At 43.3% G+C, this 12,431-nt stretch overlaps 1 protein-coding gene across 3 annotated transcripts in view; it reads right to left on the bottom strand.

The window, feature by feature from the left end:
• rad50 (RAD50 homolog, double strand break repair protein) overlaps positions 1 to 11,111 on the bottom strand; it is a 141,320-nt gene extending 130,209 nt beyond the window's left edge. Inside the window, exon 1 of one of the 3 annotated variants that reach the window (XM_048543747.2) lies at positions 11,010 to 11,111. The gene's annotated coding sequence lies outside the window, so the exon portion shown is untranslated. Of the gene's footprint in view, positions 1 to 6,988; positions 7,097 to 10,744; positions 10,972 to 11,009 lie in introns of those variants that run through there. The other 2 variants (XM_048543748.2, XM_048543749.2) reach the window with 2 other exon arrangements.
• Between the last annotated feature and the right edge of the window lie 1,320 nt (positions 11,112 to 12,431).

Genomic DNA, 12,431 nt, shown 5'->3' with positions numbered 1-12,431 from the left:
TAGGATGGTGCTCCTCAAGCTGTTTCCAACCTCTCGGACTGGGAGCAGAGGAGCATGCTCTTGGCTGTAAGGTGACGTGACAAGAATAAGAAACTTCAGGACAACAACCGGTATAATAGGCATTTTATGAAATTTCACACAGGCATGAGTGAAATAATATATTCTGGAAGGAAAAAATTGGCGAGTGGTGATATAAGCATCCACTCCCTCCCACTTCTGACCTTCCACTCTCTGATGTGGAAGGTTCTGTACTCAAAGGACTCAGTTTTATCCTTCTGCTCCCCCCAACCTAAATGAATTTCGGACGCAAAATGACGTTGAACTCTCTCTCTCCCACCTTTGCCTCCATGACTGTTTCATTGGGTGAGAGTCCTCTTCCTATCCCAGAAACCTCCAACACCTGGGCCCCTTCCTCTGAACTTTTATCTGCACTTCACCTGTTCATTGAGAACCACTCACATGACTGGTTGCCTCAATCTTTCAGCCCACCAGCACCCCCTCACCCCCCGTTATCCATTACAACCCATCTCCCTCTGAATAGGCTGCATTCTGTGCTCTCAGATCAAACCCTGACTTTGTACACATCATCAGCCGCGAATAGCCTCCATTAGCAGCTGAGATAACAGGGTGTAGAGCTGGATGAACACAGCAGGCCAAGTAGCATCAGAGGAGCAGGAAGGCTGACATTTTGAGCCTAGACCCTTCTTCAGAAAGGGTCAGAAGATTCTCCCACATCTGCAGTTCCTACTATCCATTAGCAACAGTTCATTCCCTATTACCTAGTCCTTTGTCTGTCCAACTGTTTTTCTCTTTCTTTGGGCTCTATCTTCACCCATCATTTACTCTCCCCAATCACCACACCCCCCCACCCCATATTCTGCATAAATACCAACTGTTTCCTTGCTACTGTCAGCTCTGAAGAAAGTTCACTGGACCTGAAACATTGACTCTGATTTTTCTCCACAGGTGTTGCCAGGCCTGATGGGATTTTCCAGCTATTTCTGTTTTTGTTTGCGAGCATGTGGGCTGGAGAGGTTCAAGGCAGCAGCTCACCCCCAGCTTCTCAAGGGCAACTAGGGACAAGCAATAAATTGTTGGCCAGTCAGCAAAGTCCATGTCCCATGAGTAAATTAAAACAAACTAAATAGAAAAAAAATTAAATGGGTGCATTAAGAGAGTAACATTAGGGGAATCTTAAGCTCTATCTTTGAAGGTAACAGGGCCCGCTGATAATATTTTAATTTAAAATACCCCACAGGTTCCTTGAGAATGTTGCACTGAATCTTCAAGACACTGATAGTGGTCTAGCTGGGATCTGAATCTGAGTCTACACTTCTGAACTTTAGAAAGAAGATGTAGACCGTGGCAAATGTAGAGACAGGATGAATCGGATGGCACCAGCAATGTGATCTTCCAGTTAGCTAAAGCGACCAGTGAAGGCCAGATAATTTCACATTCTCCACTGGGAGGAGGATTAAAAGAACACTTCATAGAAGTGTTCAAAACTCTGAGGAGTATCAACAGATCTGGGGGTGGCACGGTGGCACAGTGGTTAGCACTGCTGCCTCACAGCTCCAGGACCCGGGTTTGATTTCACCCTCGGGCGACTGTCTGTGTGTAATTTGCACATTCTCTCCGTGTCTGCGTGGGTATCCTCCAGGTGCTGCAGTTTCCTCCCACAGTCCAAAGATGTGCAGGCTAGGTGGATTGGCCACGCTAAATTGCCTGTAATGTTCAGGGAGGTGTAGATTAGGTGGGTTATAGGGAGATGGGTCTGGGAGGGATGCTCTGAGGTTCAGTGTGGACTTGTTGGGCCGAAGGGCCTGTTTCCACACTGTAGGGATTCTATGATTCCAGTTTCCAGTGACAGATGGTAACGAAGGGCTTGAAATAGCTGGCAAAGAGAAAATAAGGAAGCGGCTGAGGTTTATATATTAAAAATCTCAGCAAGTTGTTGGATTTGCATTGTGACTGCCTGACAGGACACCAGGCTCAATGGCGACTTGTAAAACCTCCTTGGATGAATAACTTGGGGCAGCATGGTGGTTCAGTCATTAGCAGTGCTGCCTCACAGCTCCAGGGACCTGGGTTTGAATCCACCCTTGGGTGATTGTCTGTGTGCAGTCTGCACTTTCTCCCCATGTCTGCATGGGTTTCCTCTGGGTGGTCTGGTTTCCACCCACAGTCCAAAGGTGTATGGAGGCTAGGTTAGACTAGCCACGGGAAATTGCCCATAGTGTTCAGGGATATGTAAGAATTAGCCACTGAAATGCAGGGTTACAGGGATAGGGTGGGACGCTCTTTGTAGAGTCAGTGTCGACTTGTTGGGCCAAGTGGCCTACTTCCACACTGTAGCGATTCGATGAGCCAAAATAGAAATGTGCCATAAACAGAAATCTTTCTTCTACCTGAAAGTTATTTCTAGCTACCGCTGTTGGCTTCAGCACTTTTTTTTTTCTTAAAAACACACTCTGTGGAGGCAATTCACTCAATTGATCAGATGGCTCCCGAGTGGCTCAGAGTAACACCGGAGTGGCTTCTGGCAGGAATAGCGTATGGAAGCTGCAGTTTCTCCCTCCCTGAGAGTGGAAGGCAATGGTAAAAAAACACTGACAAAAACAAACTGTCATGAAAACTAAATAAAAACCGAAAGAACTGCAGAAGCTGTAAATCAGGAACAAAAACAGAAATTGCTGGAAATGTTCTGCAAGTCTGGCAGCATCTGTGAAGGAAAAAAAAGTTAACGTTTTGGATCCAGTGGCCCTTACTAAAGGTTAACTCTGATTTTTTTTTCCCCTTCACAGATGCCGCCAGACCTGCCGAGTTTTTTCAGCAACTTCTGTTTTTGTGCCATGAAAATTATTTGGGTCAAAAGTGCCAGCAGACAGGTCAAAAATCTGAGATAACAAGGTGTAGAGCTGGATGAACACAGCAGGCCAAGCAGCATCAGAGGAGCAGGAAGGCCATTTCTGAAGAAGGGTCGAGGCCTGAAACGTCAGCTTTCCTGCTCCCCTGATGCTGCTTGGCCTGCTGTGTTCACCCAGCTCTTACACCTTGTTATCTCGGATTCTCTAGCATTTGCAGTTCCTGCTATCTCTGAAGTCAAAAATCTGCTTTTGGCAGAGCAGACACACCACCCGCTCCCCATTGTGCAGCATTGGCTTTTCACATGCCTGGACAATAAAAGTATTTATCATATTGTCTCATGACTGAAAAGTGACTTCAGATATCCAATCTTAATGCGTCTAAATAAAAACCAAAAGAACTGCAGATGCTGTAAATGAGGAACAAAAACAAAAATTGCTGGAATACCTCAGCAGGTTTGGCAGCATCTGTATAGAAAAAAAAATCAGAGTTAATCCTTAGGAAGAGTCACTGGATCCAAAGCGTTAACTGTTTTTTTTTCCTTCAGATGCTGCCAGACTTGGAGCTTTTCCAGCAAATTGTGTTTGTTCCTGATTTTAAATATTTACTGACATGCATCCCAGAATTTAAAACTGTGGTCTCAAATTTCAAGACAGCACACTGAAGTTACTTTATCTTTCACAGCTGAGTAATCCTGTGTGTCCATCTTTTACAGTCACAGCACTTAAAATGGTTAAACACCAACAGAATTAGCAAGCCTATCACTTTTGGAAAATTCTTGCTGTTGTGGTCTAACAAGAAGAGAGGGGAGTCATCTGCCCCCCTCCTCATTTGATGAGTATAACACTGAATCATTTTGGCAAAGAAAGGTGAAATTTCATTGGAAGACGATGGCACATCAAAGATGCCAGTTATGGGCTAGCCCCACCTCACAACATTGTCCACGAACTGATGAAAGAGCCATGGCTTTTGCGGCTACAAGGGTCCGGAGCAAATTAGAGCTTCCGCAAAAGCATTCAGAAAGCAGTGATCACTACTACGGAAAGAGGAGTGAAGATAAGAATTGTCTCTATACGAATGTAGGTCGAACAGTCCTAATAACCTTTACTTATTGAGCTTTGCCTTGCATTTACTTTTAAAACTAAAAAAAACAAGAAATAACCTGAAGTGAGGTACAAATCAATAATTTAACTCTGTTATTCTAAACACAGTAGTTATAATGGCGACTTCAATTCCCCAAACGTAGACTGGGACACTGGGAATGTCAGAAGCAGCAAGAAGCAAGTGTTGTAGATTCAGAAGGGCTTCCTATAGCAGAACGTATTCAGTCCAACAAAGGAAGGAAAGATGTATTTTTGGAACTGATTCTAGCATATGACGTGCTTTAAGTGGATCAAGTGTCAGAGGGGGATCATTTAGGAGACTGATCAGTATGCTATAAGGTTCAGGATAGTGGTGGAGAATGACATGCAGCTACTCAAAGTAAGGAAAATCCAGTGGTAAGGAGCTGACTTTAATGATGCAGAAAACACAGACGAGCAGGACTGTTTGGAACAAGAGGCTGGTAGGAGACAGATTTTCTCATCAACAGGTCAGTTGTGTTTCGGTATAGTCAAGGGTCATTCCCTCTGGATTTGTTTGTCCTAACTTTTCCTATCAAAGTTCCTTGGATGATGGAGGAGTTAGAAATTAAAATAGAATGAAAAGGAGTGCGTGTGACAACACAAGGCAGAATGAACAAGAATACTAAAGGTTTGGGGGTTGGATAAAAAAGAAAAGACTAGCACCTAACATAAAAGGGAAATCCCAACGTCAATCTGTAGGCATATAAAAAGTAAGACAGTGGTTAAAAGAAGGAGTAAGACTAATTAGAGATCCAAACAGGGGATTTACACCTGAGGCAGTGGGCATGGTCAAGGTGTTAAACGCATACTTTGCTTAATCTTTACGAAGGAAGAGAATGCTGCCCAGTGCATGGTGATAGAGGAAGAGATAAAATGAATAAGGAAGAAGATGTCTTGGCTAGATTAATGACACTGGAATTCAACAAGACTGGGTGAGATGCATCCAAATATTTTGAAAGGAAGCTACGGTAGACATTGAGAGGCACTGGGCATAATCATTTCACCTTTCCTGGATACAGAGGTGCCGGAAGATTGGCAAACATTGTGGCCTTGTTCAAGAAAGTTTGCAAGGAAAATCCAAACAGTTATGGAACAGTTAGTTTAACTTCAGGTTAGAATTAGTTGTCACATGAGAAAGTGGATTCAGTTGCAACAGTCAGCTAGATTTCTATTAGGGAAATTGTGTTTAACTAACTTGGAGTTTTTTTTTGAAGTGGTAACAGCAAAGATCTATGAGTGCCACGTCGATGTAGCATCCATAGATTCCAGAAGGCGTTTGATACATTGCTACACAACAGTCTTATGGGGAAAGTTGTAGATCAATGGTATAGAAGAAGAAGAGTAGCAATGTGGACACAAGTTGGCTGAGAATTAGGAAACAGAGAGCAATGGTCAATGGATACTTTTCAGGCTGCATGATACACTGTAGGAGTTCCCCAGGGGTCAATATTAGGACTGTTACTTTTCCTTTTCTGGATCTTGGTGTACAAGGGATAATTTTAAAGTCTGCTAATAACACCAAACTTGGATGAACAGTAAACTGAGGACGGCATGCTAAATCTCTAAAAGGACATAACCAAGTCACTGGAGTGGGTGGACAGATAGCAGGTGAGCTTCACGCAGAGAAGTATGAGGTGAATGCACAGTCTTTGGAAGAACACCGAAAGACAATATAAAAGAGGGGCTTTAATCTAAGCAGTGCAGGAGGAGAATCTTGCTTGTGCATGTGCACAGATCATTGAAAGTGGCAAAACTGGTTAAGAGAGAAATTAATAAAGCACTGTTCTCTGATTCATTAAGAGGGACATAGCGTACAACAGCAAGAAGGTGCTCAGGGATGACGGGAACTGCAGATGCTGGCGAATCCAAGATAACAAAGTGTGAAGCTGGATGAACACAGCAGGCCAAGCAGCATCTCAGGAGCACAAAAGCTGACGTTTCGGGTCTAGGCCCAAAATGTCAGCTTTTGTGCTCCTGAGATGCTGCTTGGCCTGCTGTGTTCATCCAGCTTCACACTTTGTTAGCAAGAAGGTGCTGTCGGATTTGTACGAACAACTTGTTAGTACTTCAGCTGGAGGACTGAACACAGTAGTAGGCACCACCTCACAGAAAGGATGCAAATGCATTGGCGAATACAGACACAATTTACAAGGAGAATTCCATGGGTGAGAAACATTAGCAATGAGGACAAGACCGAAGACATTACGACTGTTCTCCTTGGACACAAAGGCTGAGAGGTGATACAATAAAGGTCTTCAAAATCATGAGTGGGATGGGTAGAGTAGCTAGGGAGAAGCAGTTCCTGCCTGTAGAAGAAAAATGAGCAAGAGGGCAAACATTTAAAGTGATGCACAAATGAAGCAAGGGTGCCTTGAGAAAATCACTTTCACACAGTGAACAAGGTGTGGAGGTGCCAGTGTTAGGCATGGGGGTGGACAAGATCAGACGTTACACAACACCAGGTTACAGTCCAACAGGTTAATTTTAAATCATAAGATTTTGAAGCACTGCTGTTTTGTCAGGTGTGGTCAGAGCAGTGCTCCAAAAGCTGGTGATTTCAAATTAATCCGATGGACTATAAGCTGGTGTTGTGTGACTTCTGACACAGCTGACAGTCAGGGTAGAAAATGTGTTGCCTTGAGTAACTTAGGATATGTGACTTTGGAGCTGCGGTTTGCCAAGTTCTCTGCCCTTTGGGGTTTCTCATGAGTCATTTCTACGTTTGTTGCAGATTAGCAGAAGTGTTGTTTGCTATGATTATCATTCTGTCAGTGTTACCAAGGTGATAGATGAACAAGATAGACTTTGGCGCTTTCACATTTAAAATCTTTGGTACAAAAATAAAAGACTATTTTTCTTGGTACATTTCCCTCCCCAGATACTTTTTCCTTTTCTATCTGATATTTCAATCCTGTCTTGCTCTGCAAATCTATTGACTGACCTACTTACAACATTTTCTGCTTTGGTCGTCCCAATGCCCACTTAGGAGACGGACTTACGTCATAGCGCAGCAGATGCAATGGAAATCATGAATTTCACCCTCCACTTCCATCTTCAAGCTGAAAATCATCATACATCTTCACATTGGAATGTAGATGTACAAGACTTGGGGACAAGGCTGGGCAATACCACCTTTTGGACCTACTGCACCATTCAAAAAGATAACAGTGGATCTGGTTATGGTCTTAACTCCACATGAGTTATAATACACGTGGAACATTTCTAAGATACAGATTTTATTGTTTAGTAGAATACTATGAAACTAGGCAGATAAAAAGTTATTAATTACAGACGAATTCAAAGTCCTGTTCTAGAGCAATTTCTTTCGTGTTAATGCCATATCCACATTAACGTTCCCCTGTTTCCTTTCCCCACCAGTGGGCTCCTGGCTCTCTGTGCTCCTCCATCTCACTAGCTTATCGTGACGAACCAGCCAAACTGCTGTGATAGCAAATCACAGAAGCACAGCTACGGTCATAAGTAGGTAAGTCAAACAGCAACAGTTGGCATCATTACTGCAAAATCTGTATAACCCAAAACAAGGAACTTTAATCTGTTACGTAAAGAATTATCAAACCTTACTATTCCAACTATTTTAGAAACACTTAAGATTTCCTCTTGTAAAAAACTTCCCAGAATTCCATTATTGCCTTTTAATACATTCAGCTTATTCTACATTGTAAGTCACTTGCATCATTATTCCACCTAAGGTCATTGTGCCTGTATAATCTCCTTGACAGATCTTTCCAACTAATCATACTCCTGTGTTCTTTCTCAATAGCAGTGTTAATTCAATTCCCTTCAATTACTTATCCAATCTCCTTTTAAATGTTCAGATATAATAGGAATTGTCAATGCTGGAGTCTGAAATAACAAGGTGTAGAGCTGGATGAACACAGCAGGCCAAGCAGCATCAGAGGGGCAGGAAAACTGACGTTTTGGGTCTGGCCTGTCTGTCTTCTCTCCACCTGTCTGCTTCACTATCCACCTTCTAACATCATCTTCCCCCTCTCTCTATTTATTTCAGAGCCCCCTTCCCCTCCCCCATTTCTGAAGAAGGGTCCAGACCCGAAACTCAGCTTTCCTACTCCTCTGATGCTGCCTGGTCTGCTGTGTTCATCCAGCTCCACATCTTGTTATCTCCTTTTGAATGTTACTATGTAGTTTGCATCAAACAGTCTTTCAGGCAGCAAGTTACAGATCACAGCAACTGCCTGCACCAAATATTATTCATTTCATTAGCATTTCTTCACCACAAATCTATGTCTACTGGCATTGGTCCCTTCTGACACTTGCAAAATTTTGCCCTTATTGACTTAAAACTAATTTATACATGAGCACAAAATGTTTTGCTTCATGCCGCACAAGTCCTATTGAAATTTTAAACCTTAAAGTTTATCTGCAATATAACTTGCCACTGCACTCAGAGGGTATTCTAAGATGGTTAACCCAGTCAAGCTCCAGGCTCAATCAGAGACAGATATCAGAAACAACAGATGATGTAACAGAATGCAGAAATAGCTGTGTTAGGTGGAACAACACTGTAAACAATGTCCGATTTCTAGTAGGACTGTAGAACTGATCAGTGGACCTAACTAACCTGCGATTAATGGGGTCCAGTCTACTTGCCATCAATTCAATAAAGAGGTCTACTGAGGATTGATTGTTCCTGTCAGGGGTCTTCACTGACTCAACAGGATGATACTCAACTGGTAGGAACTCAGGAACAGAAGTAGGCCATTCACCCCCTCAAACCTGTTCCACCATTCAATTAAATCATGGCTGATCTGTGGCCTAACACCACATACCTGCCTTTAGTCCATATCCTTCAATGCCTTTGCTTATCTAACTGTATCTCAGACTTAAAATTAACAACTGATCCAGCATCCACTGCCATTTGTAGAAAAAGATCTACCAGCTTTTGCTTGGTATAGAAGTGCTTCTCAATAAACAGTCTGGCCCTAATTCTCACAGTATATCCCCCAGTTCTAGAATTCTCAACTAGTGGAAATAGTCACTTTATGTACCCTATCCTTTCCTATTAATATCTTGAAGTCTTCAATCAAATCACCCCTTAAATTTTTAATATCTCAAGAAAATAGGCATGATTTGTATAATCTCTGCTTATAACTTAACCTGTGAATTCCAGCTAACATTATTGTAAACCTTTAATGTACTCCCTCCAAAGCCAATAAATGTCCTCCCTTACCATCCTGTTTATCAGCCATTACCACTTGATGCTGGGACAAAAGCTGCAGAAGTTCAATAGTCAGACTGCAATTGTTTAAAGGCACAACAGCTCAACAATTTGGGTAAATAGGGATGGGCAATAACTGCTGGCCTTACCACAAATTTAAGAGACTGCTGGACATGTATATGGTCACAGAAATTTGAAGGTGCATACATGAGGATCAATGGTCGGCACAACATTGTGGGCTGAAGGGCCTGTTCTGTGCTGTACTGTTCTATGTTCTATGTTCTAAATGTGCACATCCTGGGAACAAGCAAAAACAAACTACTTCTCTTTACTAGAGATAATGGGAACTGCAGAGGCTGGAGAATCCAAGATAACAAAGTGTGGAGCTGGATGAACACAGCAGGCCAAGCAGCATCTCAGGAGTACAAAAGCTGATGTTTCGGGCCTAGACCCTTCATCAGAGAGGGGGATGGGGTGAGGGTTCTGGAATAAATAGGGAGAGAGGGGGAGGCGGACCGAAGATGGAGAAAAGAAGATAGGTAGAGAGGAGAGTATAGAAGAGGTAGGGAGGGGATAGGTTAGTCCTGGGAAGATGGACAGGTCAAGGAGGCGGGATGAGGTGGTAGGTAGGAAATGGAGGTGCAGCTTGAAGTGGGAGGAAGGGACAGGTGAGAGGAAGAACAGGTTAGGGAGGCAGAGACAGGCTGGGCTGGTTTTGGGATGCAGTGGGGGGAGGAGATGAGCTGGGCTGGTTGGTCGACATGTCCATCATGGGCCTCCTGCAGTGCCACAAGGATGCCACCCGAAGGTTGCAGGAACAGCAACTCATATTCCGCTTGGGAACCCTGCAACCCAACGGTATCAATGTGGACTTCACCAGCTTCAAAATCTCCCCTTCCCCCCACCGCATCCCAAAACCAGCCCAGCTCATCCCCTCCCCCCACTGCATCCCAAAACCAGCCCAGCCTGTCTCCGCTTCCCTAACTTGTTCTTCCTCTCACCCATCCCTTCCTCCCACCTCAAGCCGCACCTCCATTTCCTACCTACTAACCTCATCCCACCTCCTTGACCTGTCCATCTTCCCTGGACTGACCTAACCCCTCCCCACCTATCTTCTTTTCTCTCCATCTTCGGTCCACCTCCCCCTCTCTCCCTATTTATTCCAGAACCCTCTCCCCATCCCCCTCTCTGATGAAGGGTCTAGGCCCGAAACGTCAGCTTTTGCGCTCCTGAGATGCTGCTTGGCCTGCTGTGCTCATCCAGCTCCACACTTTGTTGTCTACTTCTCTTTATTGAATGCAGCCACATTTCCCCAAAGAAATAGTAACTACAACTCACAAGTGATGAATTGGTCATGATGTGCTTTGACATTTTTAAGGATGTTAAAGTCGCTACATTGTTGCAAATTTATTCATTTTCAACATTATCTTGCAAAAGCATGTAGTCCATAACTTTCCTTTTCAAAACTAGCCCAACATACAGATCAGGAGGCCTTCTTTAAAATAAATTGCGATGCAGTAAATATACCCTCAAACTCTCGATTGAAGTATGAAGTTACCCAGTATTTCAGCTGATCTGTTTTCAGGAAGTCAGCGTTAGCTCTACACACCAAGTGTTTTCGGAGGGAGCTGAGGCCCACGTGCGATCTGACGGCTCCTGCTCAGACGCGCAATGCAGAGTGAAAGTGACACTGTTGTTAAACATGGAAAATGGAATACCTGATATCGGTCAACAACAAAAAAAATGGCAGACATAAAGCATAGCGAAGAGCGGAAGGGTGGGTCAGGATGGAGGAAGAGGGAAAGCCAAAGTCCAGAACTTACAGGAGGCAAATATCAGTCCGGAACCCGCAACACCCACTCCGATAGAACCTTGTCTGCAGCTGATTCCGCTCAAACTGCGCAGGCGTGCCGCCCGGATAAATGGGGCGGCACTTCCACCGCTGGCTCTCCCTGTCAATCATCGTGCTGTTGCCTCCCAGATATAACGAGTCTGCTCACGTATTTGGTTAACATTGCAGAGGATCCTTTCTGTTCGTATTCGCTTTATTTTTTTGCAGCGTCTTCTTTATAATTACTGATATTGCAAAATCTTGTAATAAAATGTTGCAACATCTACACTAAGAAATATTTCTACTCAACATTTTCAGATGTCACACACCTGTAGAGCAGGTGGATTTAGAACCCAAGCCTCCTCATTTAGGGTTAAGGGCAGTCCCAATGTGCCACAATAGTTTCACCACACCCAGGCTCATATATTTGGCTGTGCTTCTCCAATTCTGCCCTCTGATGAATCTGCAATTTTAGTTGCTGTCTCGCGGGAGTCATAAAATGGTAAAAATATAATCATACTTGAAAATAAATGTACTGGTCATATTGCGGATCGACTTTGAGAGGCACAAAATAAGTCAGACCAGTATGCATCATTCACAGGTTTTACTGGCTTTTCCTTGGGCCTGTGCCTTCTGTGAGAATATAAAAGACACAAAATGTGTGAAAGGCAGATGAAAACCAAAAGAGGACCATTTTTAAAATCATACACACACATGCAGATGGACACAGACATATTAAAACTTTTGCTATCACGTGTGGGGGAAAACTTCTGGGTAAATAGTTCAATCATATCAGTCAATGGGATTTGATGAGATATGTCTTGTGTTTTCCAAGGCCATTTGTTAAGTGATCTCCTTTCTGGATTTTTTCAGTAACTTCCAGGAGGCACAGCGCGATTATACACTAAGTGTAAATTCTTTGAATCAGTGGTTAATGGCAACAGCCTACAGCAACTGCTGGGAGAAAATAACTCACTTTCTTTAGGGTTTAGTTAGTTTGTTGTAGAGATAGAGCCACAGAACTGGCACCGCAACAGCCAGGAAGTTCCTTGTGAAAGAAGTTCAATCTGTTCACTTGCTCAGGATCCAGTCTGAGAGATATTGTCAAGATGATGGTTTTCAACATCTACAAATGGTCACAATTGCACAAACCAATCTGCAATCAGTCGCTGAATAAATCTCAGTTTGCATACACATCCCAGCGTTATGACATCTCACTTCTCCTGGTGCACTGCTTGCAATGTAAATATAAATCACAATGATTTCCAGTAAATTGCTTTTAAAAGTGCAGCAAAACATTTTACGGTCATTGGTTTCAAAACAGTCCTTTTCCTATTTTATTCCACAATTAAAAATAAAAATAAAAGTGGTCTTTGCACTGTCTATGTGCCTCTGTTCTCTTCTGGGCTATAAG

The sequence above is a fragment of the Stegostoma tigrinum genome, chromosome 13 (genome assembly GCF_030684315.1).
Source record: "Stegostoma tigrinum isolate sSteTig4 chromosome 13, sSteTig4.hap1, whole genome shotgun sequence".
Taxonomy (NCBI): Eukaryota; Metazoa; Chordata; class Chondrichthyes; order Orectolobiformes; family Stegostomatidae; genus Stegostoma; species Stegostoma tigrinum.
Note: the sequence above shows the minus strand (reverse complement) of the source record. Positions and strands in the feature narration are given on the sequence as shown.